The sequence below is a fragment of the Schistocerca gregaria genome, chromosome X (assembly GCF_023897955.1).
Source record: "Schistocerca gregaria isolate iqSchGreg1 chromosome X, iqSchGreg1.2, whole genome shotgun sequence".
NCBI lineage: Eukaryota > Metazoa > Arthropoda > Insecta > Orthoptera > Acrididae > Schistocerca > Schistocerca gregaria.
In genome coordinates, this window is record NC_064931.1 from 338,765,677 (window position 1) to 338,778,300 (window position 12,624).

A 12,624-nucleotide genomic window follows, 5' to 3' on the forward strand; every position below is an offset into this window, starting at 1 on the left:
CTTATGGGTGCTGGCACCGGCTTAGCTCAGTCCTAGTCTTGAACTAAGCCCGGAAATAAACGTGAGTACATAATTTTCGTATACAGTTTCGTGTATAGTTCCACTAAGTTTTAACTGAAACAGGATCTTTATACGCATTGCTCTTGTTTATATACAAATGTATCCCTGACGGTGTGGCCCTAACGTCATGAAATTAATCGGACAATACATAAATATATGTCATATATCTGAGGCGGTCTTTTTCGTAGTGGTATTTGTTCGCAGTGCTTATTACTAGACTTGTTACTTATGGTAAAGCGCATGTACCAGACAAGAGCTGCTTCTAAACACTAGCGCTAGTGGTAGTATCTGCCGCACCAGAGCAGTGTGAGCGATGGACGGACAAAACCACCCACTGGATTTTAAATCAAAACAACAGTGGGTTTCGGAGTGGCAACACGTTATCGGTTCCTAGTAAGTTTCTCGGCGCACGAACTGAATTTTGGACTAAATGGATCCATAGTCGTATTTGTGAAAATGTAGGCTCAACCACCTTTCACAGGGCAGAAGCACTAAAACTGATACGTTTCGAAGCATCAATCGTTATCATCAGCACTATTATACAAGAGTCTATAAAAGCGACATATATGTATACATATAATTTGTATTTACAACTTTATTGTTTTTCTAGATTCGTATATCACAATCGTGGTGATGAACCCTTGCTCTTTCGAAATACATCAGTTTTCTTGCTTTTTCACAGTGAAAGGTGGTTGGCGTACTTTAACTTTGGTTTGTTCTGTTTTGTCTGAAAGTAAGTAGTGTTACGTTTTATTTCGTCTGTAGATAGAATTGATATTGTTCTCTATATAGCAGGCTGTGACAACTCCTAGTCCAAGAAGTAACAATGGGACAATTAACTACTATACCAGCAGGTTGGGACTGTATCGGAAAAACCATTTTCGGACAAAACAGATACGACATAAATTTAAAGTTAGACGGTATATTTCCTTAACAGGTAAAGATGGAGGAGCTGGGATTTAAACGAGATGAAAACAACACGAAGGACACCACACAAAAAGTTAGAATTCTAGAAATGACAAAGAGGGAAGTGAGTGAGAGAAATTTTCAGTTCCAAGAAGTACATTAGACGAGAAAATTAAAGCTTTACGTAAATACAGATAAGTTGCCACGAAACCCGATTTAGGAAATAATAAGTTTTCTGAGTCGATTCAACGATGAAAAGGACACAGTATTTTACGATCATTTGGATATTTAGACAGCTAGCTTGTGTTTTTGAGAAAATAAATGATGAGTTCTTAGAGTTAATGTACAAATGTGCATAGGAACTGAAAATGAAGTATCGGTTCAATAAGACATAAATCAAAGTGGTGCAGACTTACCGCTGTAAACAGCTGATGCAACCAGTTTGCATCGCGGAACAAGTTAGAAGATTTTTTGGAGAAACTAGGTGATCTGGTGGACGCGTTCACGTTTATAATATTTACAATTCAATTAAAATATTTTTTGCAACAAGAATCACTTTTTTTGCACATTACAATTTAATGTCCGATACAGCGCTCAGAATATTTAAACAGCCATTACGCAAGATGTATAAGAACGTAAAATTATTCTCACGGATGCCTATTCCTATGTCACAGAGCTTTATAATTGTATTAAGTAACGTATCATAGCATTGTACTGTATAAAAAATGTTGCAGATACTATCTTCTGAAAATATAATTTCGGAAAATCTTGTATGTCCGATACTACCCGACCATACTCTATTTATAATGAACTCCATAAAATATATGACCAGTCAAGTACTGAAATACGTACTTTGTTTTCCTATACTTTTATTATCTTGCTACACCATGATTTGCATTTGATATAGTGCTGCTTCTGTCAGTATCATACGAGGGCTGTTCAAACGAAAAGGTATGAAACAGTACTGTGAGTGTAATTGAAGTCTTTATTCAAAAGTAATCACCACAGTCTGGATCACAGCTATGCAGCTGTTTCAGGAGCCGAAGGATTCCCTTTCCTCAGAATTGCTGTGCTTAAGCCAGGAGCCTGTCATCCACTCTGCGCTTCAATTCGTCGTCCGCGCTGAGACGTTGTATTAGGAAATACAAGGCGACATGTCCGGGCTGCAGGGCGGATGCTCAAGCAGCTCGCTTTTGAACTTGGCCTTCCACTCTGTGACGTTGAACGATTCTCTTCAGTCGTCGTTGGTCCCGTTCTTACAGGATCTTTTTCCAGCAGCAGCGATGTCGGAGATCTGATATTTTACCGGATTCACGATATTGACGGTACACTCGTGAAGTAGTCCTATGGGAACATCCCACTTCATCGCTATCTCGGAGATGCTGTGTCCCATAGCTTGTACGCCGACTATAATACCACGTTAAAAGTCACTTAAATCTTGATAAGAAGCCATTGCAGCTGCAGTAAGCGATCGAACAACTGCGCCAGGCACTTGTCGTCTTATATAGGCGTTGCCGGCCGCAGCGCCGTATTCTCCCTGTTTATATATTTCAGTATTTGAACATGCATGCCTATACCAGTTTCTTTGGCGCTTCAGTGTAAATTATAGAGGTCATAGCTTAAATGCACTTTATCAAATAATGATTCAGCGCCGGCCGGAGTGGCTGTGCGGTTCTAGGCGCTACAGTCTGGAGCCGAGCGACCGCTACGGTCGCAGGTTCGAATCCTGCCTCGGGCATAGATGTGTGTGATGTCCTTAGGTTAGTTATGTTTAAGTAGTTCTAAGTTCTAGGCGACTGATGACCTCAGAAGTTAAGTCTCATAGTGCTCAGAGCCATTTGAACCATTTTTTAATGCTTCAGCACGACTCTTACACATGCGCTGTCGACAACTCTGTTTACGCAGTGACTCACGACGAATAAAAAGTTATCCTGTTTGATAGCCAAAAGTAGAATCCTTTTAATACATTTCGAAAACCAGATATAACAAGCTACAAATCCACTGTCCAACACTACTGTCGATTGTTAATTGTTATCACAAAACAAATAATTGTCCGATTTTTGTGCTATATTTGGTGACAGTATGTAACTAAGAAAGAGACTAATAGGCGTGGAAACACACAAATAAGATGAAAGTATAATTTCTAAATGTGTAAAATACCAGCGTAGTTGGACACCTAGAAGTCCAATAAATAAAAAAAATGCGCACGCATGAGGAACGCTGGAACGGTTGGGGCGAGCGTGAGGCGGCGAGCGAGGATCCAGATTGAGAGCGTCGCATAACATTATTGCGGCAGCGGCGTGCCGACGCCGCCACAATTGGCAGGTGCTGGCTGCGGGCTGCGGGCGCGCTCCGCGCTCGAGCTGCCTTTAAAGCGGACGTGCCGAGACACCTTCATTAGCAGCCAGCCGCTATCCACCACACGTCCCTCTGACGCAACTCCGCTGCGTGTCAACATTCATTTCACCGAAATTCGACCGAATATGCGTCTACAAAATGCAGCTAGTCCCTTTAAATTCCACTGGCATTTTTAACGGAAACATACCGATGCTCGAATGCTTTCGATATCCGATACAAGTTCGTAATTCAAAATTCTATCTACGTGTTTATTAGATATCGGAATATGTCCGGCCAGGATATGCGTCATTGGGAAATCGCTCTTGGTCGTAACGACCAAGTAACGTTGCGTGTTGTTACAATGAGAACAGTTCTTTGAGAGGAACACTTACGTTGAGCCGCGGAGGTTATTTAAAGTAATCATTCTGAAATAACATATTTAAACAGTTCTGTAAATGACGTAACTAAATGGCAACAGTATGCCGAGGGGACAGAAGCCGTGGGATAGCGATATGCACACGTACACGTGGCGGCAGTATCGCGTACACCGGGTATAAAAGGGCAGTACATCAGAGTAACTGTCACTTGTACCCAAATGATTCATATGAAAGAATTTCCGGCGTGATTGTGGCCGCACGACGGGATTTAACAAACTCGGAACGAAGAATGGTAGTTGGAGCTAGGCACATGGGACATTCCATTATAACACATTCCAGGAATTTCCTCTCACTACGGACACCACAGTGGCCGACGGCCTTCACTTAACGACTGAGAGCAGCGGCGTTCGCATAGAGTTGTCGGTACTCACAAGCAACACTGCGAGGCATAACAGCAGAAATCAATGGCAGTAGACGACCGACGCGAGTGCCTTTGCTAAAAGCGCGACATCGGCTGCAGCTCTTCTCCTGGGCTCATGACGATATCGGTTGGACCGTAGACGACTGCAGAACGGTGGACTGATCAAATGAGTCGCTGTTTCATTTGGTAAGAGCTAATGGTAGGGTTCAAGTGTAGCTCAGATTTCACAAATCCATGGACCAAAGTTGTCAATAAGGCACTGTACAAACTGATGATGGCTCCATAATGCTGAGCGATATGTTTATATGGAATGGACTGGATCCTCCGGATGTTCAACGGCTTGGAGACCATTTGCAGCCATTCATGGACGTCATGTTCCCAAAAACGATGTGATTTTTTTGTATCATAATGTGCCATGTCTTTGGGCTACAGTTGTTTCCCGCTGGTTTGCAAAACCTCCTGGACGATTCTGCCGAACTGTTTGCCACCCAGGTTGCCTGATATAACTCCCATAGAACATTTATGGGACATACTCTAGAGGTTACTTCTTACAAGCACTCCTGCACAGGCAAAACTTGCACAATTATGGACGGCTATAGAGGCATCATAGCTCAATACCTCTGGCACGGACTTCCAACGACTTGTTGAGTCCATGCCACATCGAACTGCTACACTCTACCGGGCAAAAGGAGGTCCGACAAGACATTAGGAGGTATCTTATGACTTTTGTCACCTCGAAGTATTAAAATTTATTGGGACGAGTTTAGGAAGGCATGTAAATAATGACACACAGCGTCGACCGTACCAATCGGAAGCAGATTGGTCTGTTGTATCAAGTGGAACGTAGTGGGTGTACAGAATTGTGTCGCAGATCACTTGAGCAACAGCCGGCCGGTGTGGCCGAGCGGTTCTACGCGCTTCAGTCTGGAACCGCGCTACCGCTACGATCGCAGGTTCGAATCCTGCCTCGAGCATGGATGTTTGTGATGTCCTTAGGTTAGTTAGGTTTATGTAGTTCTAGGGGACTGACGACCTCAGATGTTAAGTCCCATAGTGCTGAGAGCCATTTGAACCATTTGAACTTGAGCAACGCTTAAATGTCACATTATATCATAGACGGACTATGCATGTGAAGTTGGTGCAACAGTACAGAGCCAAACCTATGAACACAAAATGTGCTTACGACATTTAGCTCTAGTGTTAAAAACAATAGGCATGAGACACGTCAACCAGCTGTGAAGGGGCCCACTACGAAATTGACAGCGCTTTTACAGGGACACCCGATAATTTAAAAAAAAGGCCAGTAACAGTGTCACGCCATTATTGACATGTATGTGTGAAAGCAGAAGATCAGCTCCAGGTATGTGAAGCACGAACTGCCGGTGTGGCCGAGGGGCTCTAAGCGCTTCAGTCTGGATCCTCGCGACCGCTATGGTCCTGCCTCGGGCATTGATGTGTGTGATGTCCTTAGGTTAGGTTAAGTTTAGACCTCAGATGTTAAGTCCCATAGTGCTCAGAGCCATTTTTGACAGAAGGCAACGTGGATGACAGCCGCTGGAGATTTCATCGATACGTGTGGCAGATCGACGATTACATTGGATGAGACTTACTCCTACTATCTTTATCAGAAGTAGAGTAGCCAACTTTCTCACTCACTACGGACATCTTTTGGCAGTCGTCTTCGACAGACATCTAAGGACGTGGCATGAAAGCCTTCACTGTCATACGAAGTTGTCGTGGAAAGTTTCCCGCTGTTTAATAGACGTTCCCAGAATGGAGGTTACATTAAAGGCGAATAGAAATATTACTTTCAGTGATATATTCTCTCAGTTTTATGATATCATTCATCGAGACCGCTAAACGAACCTCGTTTATGAATATCTCGTATACTCTGTCTGATCAGTAGTATCCGAACGCCTGTTACTGATCGTTAATATGGAATGTATCCACACTTCGCCCTAATGACGACTTGACTCCGCTGGGGCACTTTCAGTGAGGTAGCTGAACGTCTGTAAAGAAATGGCAGGCAATTCTCCCTCAAGAGCTAGAAGCAGAGAAGGCAGTGTTGTACGCTGGAATATGCAGTGAAGTCGACATTCTAACTCACCTCAGCGGTGTTCCACTGACTTCAGGGTGGGACTCTGGGCAGGCTAAGCCATTTCTAGAATGTTATTGTACATAAACTATTACTTCACACACGCTACTTTATGATAGCGTGCTTTGTCGTGCTGATACAAACAATTAACACCTCTGAACTCTTCTCTTCTGTACGTAGTACATAGTGCTGTTAAATGTCTTCATATCCTTCCACATTTAGCATTTCCTTATGTACAATAACAGAGCCACCCTCCTAACCACAAAAAAACATTCACAGACTTCAGTATAGGCACTACAAAATTTGGCACATAAGGTTCTCCAGGAATTCGCCAAACCCAAACCCTTCCATCGGATTGGGACAGGGCATAGCGTGAGTCACGACTCCAAATCACTCGTTCCTTGTTATGCACTGTTCAGTGGCTTCCCTCTGCATAACACTTCAGGCTCAGCGTAGAATCGACTACAGAGCTGTGTGGCTAATAAGGAGCTATTCGGCCATTGAACCCCATTCTAACTACCTCCCTATGCATAGTCGTCGAACCGGCTGGGCTGTTGGTTGCACACTGTAGTTCACGAGTAATTTCTTCCGCGGATTCCATGAGATTTTTCATAACCACCCCCGTTTGGCCAACAGTCGACCTGGATACCTTTAGAGGGATTGTAATGTCCCCGATGGATCTGCTACTCAGGTGACATTCAGTAACTAGTCGACGTTCGATGTGTCTGAGCTCTCCTTACCGCTGTACACTCCTCGACTTACGCATATTGGCAGATTCGCTCCCTTTGTCATTTCCACATCACAACGGATGTCCGGAGACTGCCTGTACAGAAGCATTATCACTGGAGTACGAAAAAATAGAGGCGTTTACCTTTTCAGTTCTGACTAGCAAATGCAGCTCTGTTCTCTTCTCTTTTCCTCCTCTTTGTTCTTCCTTTTTTAAGTTTGCTTACCAGACAACTTCATACGTACTACTGACGTTTGTGTGTGATCTATTAGGGTTAGTCCAGAACTGAGAAGAAAACAATGTGGATGTGGTGTCTCACCTTGTTAGGAAGAACGATGTTCTGCTTTTAGTGTTCACTGTCTAAGATCAGTGGAGGAGTGTAGGGTAATATGTAGTATTACAACGGAAACGTTGTGTGTGTACAAGAGTAACTATTTCCTTTACTGTACCTCTCTTGAGCAGCTTCTGCACAATTCATACAGACTATGGGATTAAGCATAGAGAATTAAACGCATGAAGGGGCGTTACTAGAATAATCTCATTAAAAACTGTCGAAGTGAGTGTGCTTAGTTTCTTTTGAATTGAAATTACTAAATGCTAGTGGCAGTTTCAAGTACCAAGACCTTTTCTCAAGCGTTTTTATAGTTATACGACATACAAACGTACAGCTATATCTCTCGATTCCGTACTTGATAAATCGTGTCACTGCATCATACAGATCACTATACTGTGCAGATGGAGTGCTACTTTATGATAAGTATATTGGATGAAGTATGGATCACAATGGTGGAACAGTCTAGTGGAAAATAATGCAGTCCTAAAGTATTTAGTAATTCTTGATGTGCATATCTGCTGCAAAACTTTATCAGAATTTATTCTGGGAGTCTTTCGTGAATTTAGGTGAAATTATTTGTGAGATATAAACGTTAAATGAACAATATAGGTTTACTAGCCACGTATTTACAGGTAGTGAGCTACATTCTGGCCCTGTTCCATTATACTCTTCAAACTGGAGTCCCATCGTTAACTAGGTAGCTACTTGCAAACAGGAATAGCAGTACGTGGTATGTAAATTTAAAATTGTGTCTGTTGATGTATAGATGTATCAATTACAGCGGTGATCTGAGTAGGTCATAAGTATCTTCGAGTATATGGATACAGTCGCTTAATAAGTACAAATAAACGCTTTTTAACCACACAGTCCTAACTTGACAGCCCGGAAACCAGGTAAGTAGATATGAATTACTTTGTGTTTACTTTGATTGCACTATTACAGTGAATCACATACTACGCTCCTCCCTGAGTTTCCGAAGACACGCTACTGTGACTAGGTGCGTTATATTGAAACGAGAGAGAGAGAGAGAGAGAGAGAGAGAGAGAGAGAGAGAGGTTGTGAAACGAAACGAGGTGATTCAGAAACATAAGTCGATTACCAACTACCTGAATTTGCGAAGATGTGTGATGTATTCCGCGAATGTGATGGCCACATCTAGTGGAAATGTGTTTTCGTTGTTTTTTTTATAAAAGTAAACGTTTAATTATCCGTGAAGATCTTTGATTTGATGCCACGATTTCATTTTCGAAAAGACATGAGTTGATTCAGCAAAGGACTTATCGCCGAAAAATGGTATTGAAACCATCACTCGATGTTGGGGTCTTCCAGCATCTGATTAATGTACACTGTGGACGGTTCTAGGCGCTTCAGTCCGGAACCGCGCTGCTGCTACGGCTGCAGGTTCGAATCCTGCCTCGGGCTTGGATGTGTGTGCTGTCCTTAGGTTAGTTAGGTTTACGTAGTTCTAAGTTCTAGGGAACTGATGACCTCAGATGTTAAGTCCCGTAGTGCTCAGAGCCATTTAAACCATTTTTTTGTACACTGTGGAAAGAATGGTCTACCTTCACAACTGAAAAACTTACGGGGGATTTTTAGAATTATTAGTGATCTATGTGTCCTGCACTCCCTCGGAAATTAAGGAGCATTGCATTCATTCTTCCAATTTCTTCAGCTCTTCGGGCTTAGATCACCTATGGTGACTTGTACAAATATAATATGTTTAAAAAATTTTGCTACCTCGTGCAAAACCGATGCAGTTATTGTTCTCAACAAAGATAAAAAGTCAGTCATCAGCTGCACAAGAAAACCTTTACTTGGTTCACTTTACCGGTTTCAACAGTTAAAACTGTCATCTTCAGAAGAGTAATGGCCTCAAATCATTGCTATGCCAACGTCAAAATAAGAATCGGACGGTAGCGCCCTTTTCTATAGAGTCAATAAAACAGGAAGACATATCTGAAAATATATGATACGTTCGATGAGTGGCAAACAATTGAATGTCAAATTTCACTTCGCACATAGTACGTATGAGAAATCCTAACGTTGTAGTATACGAAATCCTGTGGAGCAAAGATTTCATTCGTTTAATTGTGAATAATAGAACTCAATTGTTGCAAACTAGCCTCGTAGTTTTCTATATATCCTCAATACACGTTCTTTCGCAGAATATCGTCAATTAATGAGCAGCATATACCTATTTCTAGAATTGGTTTCAAAATTGTTCTTGTAGAACCTTGTTCTGCATTCAGCTTTGAAAGTGTAGTTCTGAAGGCAGCGCTTTAATTCTTGTATGTGAATTATCAAATCCATTAAAATATCTAACCTTTTAGAAAACTTATGTGCCAGTAATGATGTCTCGGTATACCAACTGAATAAGGCTACACTAGGGATACAGTATTAATATTTCCAGAAAAAATCTGACATGTTGATCTCTCAGCACCTCATCTTGTATGAAAAGAATATTCAGCGTTGTGCCAAATTGAAACCTATAGAGCCGTGAAACGTAAACGTGAAAGTAATTAACACCAGTCATCGACGAGAAAAGGCTTAAAATCAGCATATAAATGAGCACAAACTGAATGTCAGCTGATGGCGTTATGGGTTTGTGACGTAGTTAAGGAAAGTATGTAAGTGGGGCAAAGGCGAATGGGGTCTCATTCTAGTGACGTTATAGGCTCCAAATGGGGAAATCCATTCACGTAAGGGACTTCGGCGAAAAAGGCAGATTGCTGGGAACGAGGATGTTAGAAACGGCGAACCCCTTTGGCTCTTCGCATACTACAGCTGTGAGCCTACGGAGAGTGTTTGAAGGACGGTGAAACAACGAGTAGGCGGAAGTCGACGCCTCATCACGTCTGCTCGGTGTGTGCGGTACAATCTGTGTGATATCTGGAGACGGAGTACAGTACTAGAGCAGGAGACTGTCTTTCGAAGCGCACAGTTCATTGCACAATGTTGAACATATGAATCTGTAGCAGACGAACTACACATGTTCCCATGTTGACCGAACGAAATTGACAAATACGGTTACAGACGGCGCGGAATAATCAAGTTTGGTCTCTGGGTTGGACCCAGGCCGGTGGAGGCAGTATTACGCTGTGCGGTAATTTACGTAACTTTCATGAGCCCTGTGGTAGCAGTCAGAGGCACCATGAAAGCTCAGGACCTGAATCCTTTCACGCTTGGTGTCATTCGTGATGACGGTGGCATCTTCCAGCAGTTTAATAGTTTGTCTTACAAGAGCAGAACAGTTCTACCGTGCTTTGTGGAAAATGACAGTCAACTCACACTTCTGTCTCGGCCATCAAGTTCTCTTGATCTTAACTCGACGGAACACAGTGGAGTGCAGTCGACCGCCATCTCCACACCCACGTATCACCGGCCCGTATTTTACGAGGATTACGTGGCCTGTGCGTAGACACCTGAAAGTACACATCTCCGAAAACGTGCCAACGACTTGTCGAAATCAAATCATGAAGAATCGAGGCTGTATTTCGATCCAAATGTGGAAAGGTACGTTGTCTCACCACTTGTACATGCCATAAAATTAATTTCGATAACAATAGAATTTTCCAAAAATGAAATCAAAAACGCCGAGGAAGAGGCGTTGTTATCGGTGAGACAAAATCGATGATGTAGCTATTTCGTACACATGACTAAAAGTGTGGAGTAGAAACAAGTTTCAAATAGCGATTCTTGAGGTGCTTTGTATGATGAACTATCTGTAAGTTTATGTCTCGTCAACGGCGGAATACTGTATTAAGACAGCTGTTAAACCAATAGTGCATTGCACATTGGTGGGTTTGAACGACGGGCAATGGAAATTTATCAAGTTCATGTCTGTCTTGCAGCGTAATAAAAACTTCGCTATGATTATTGCTGCCCCTGCTACTCCGCCAATATATACATCCCTGTTTCCGGGAAAATTTTTCAATCTCTCCTATAGTGATGCCTTCTTACGTGTTAGATGTAACCGTGGCAATGAAAATATGGCAGCCTGTGTTGCTGTGTGGAGTAACAATTATGATTGTTTAGCGCAACATTTGATACCACACGCAATATTTACAAAAAATATATTCTACACAGACACCTGCCTTACAGATACTGCTTTACGACATGGTGCATTGTCATGTCGATACAAAGATTCATTGCCCCACGTGGTTCCTCTACTGTAGGCAGTACACATTGTTGTACAACGTATTTATATCTTTCCGCATTTAGTGTTACACAAAGGTTAATAACGATACCACACCATAACCACGCAAAACACTCGCGTATCTTAACACCAACAATATCTCCTTCGTACTTTACTGCTGGCTCGATACTTGATGGCTGGTAACGTTCTCCAGGAATTTTCCATCGAATTGCCACAGGTTATAGCGTGATTAATTACGCCAAATCACTTGTTTCCAGTCACCCACTGTCTACTGACGTTGCTCTCTGCGCCACCTTAACCGTTGCTTAGTAAAGACTACACAAATACGTGTTGTTAACAAGGGGCTTTCGAGCAGAGTAGCCCATTATATTTAATTCTATTTAATTTTTTTAAGTTACTGAGCTAGCAGGATTGTTGATAGCATTTTGGAACTCACGAGTAATTTCTTCTGCTGATTTCATGTGATGTTTAACAACCACGCTGCACGATGTTCGACGGCCGTTGTGACCGAGCGGGTCTAGGCGCTTCTCTCCGGAACCACGCCGCTGCTACGGTCGCAGGTTCGAATCTTGCCTCGGGCATGGATCTGTGTGATGTACTTAGGTTAGTTAGGTTTACGTAGTTCTAAGTCTAGGGGACTGATTACCTCAGATGTTAAGTCCCATAGTGCTTAGAACCATTTGAACCACAATGATCGACGGCCCTGTCCGTCAGTACAGGGGGTACGCCTGGTTTAGTTTTAGCTGGACAATGTAACAACAGTTTCCTTTGTGAAAAGATGCATATGAATCACAAGTCTTAAGTGTTGAATGGCTCAAGAATTTGCTCGGTTTTCTACCCAAACAGATCCGAACTCGTGAAGATCACTAAAGAGATACATCACTTGCCAAAGTCCAAGCAAGAGGCCACTGCAGCGTTCGGAGTCTGACTCCCAATATCGGTTCCAGCGCTAAGTCTGCCATGTAACTCCATCGTACGTGAAACACCATATAGCTACTAGCCGTTGGTCGTCTTTTATTTCCAGTAAATCGTTTGATTTCAAGTGCTATAAAATTCTAAGAAAATAACGAAAAACATGAAAGATGCTTTCTGCAGGTAAAGTAAAATTATCAAAGAAGTGGATCGTAACCCCGTTCAAAAGGTCGCATCTGTCAGTTTGGAGCGCTATAGGCGATGACCGGTTACCAGGCAGCCATGTGACCCTTAGTCAG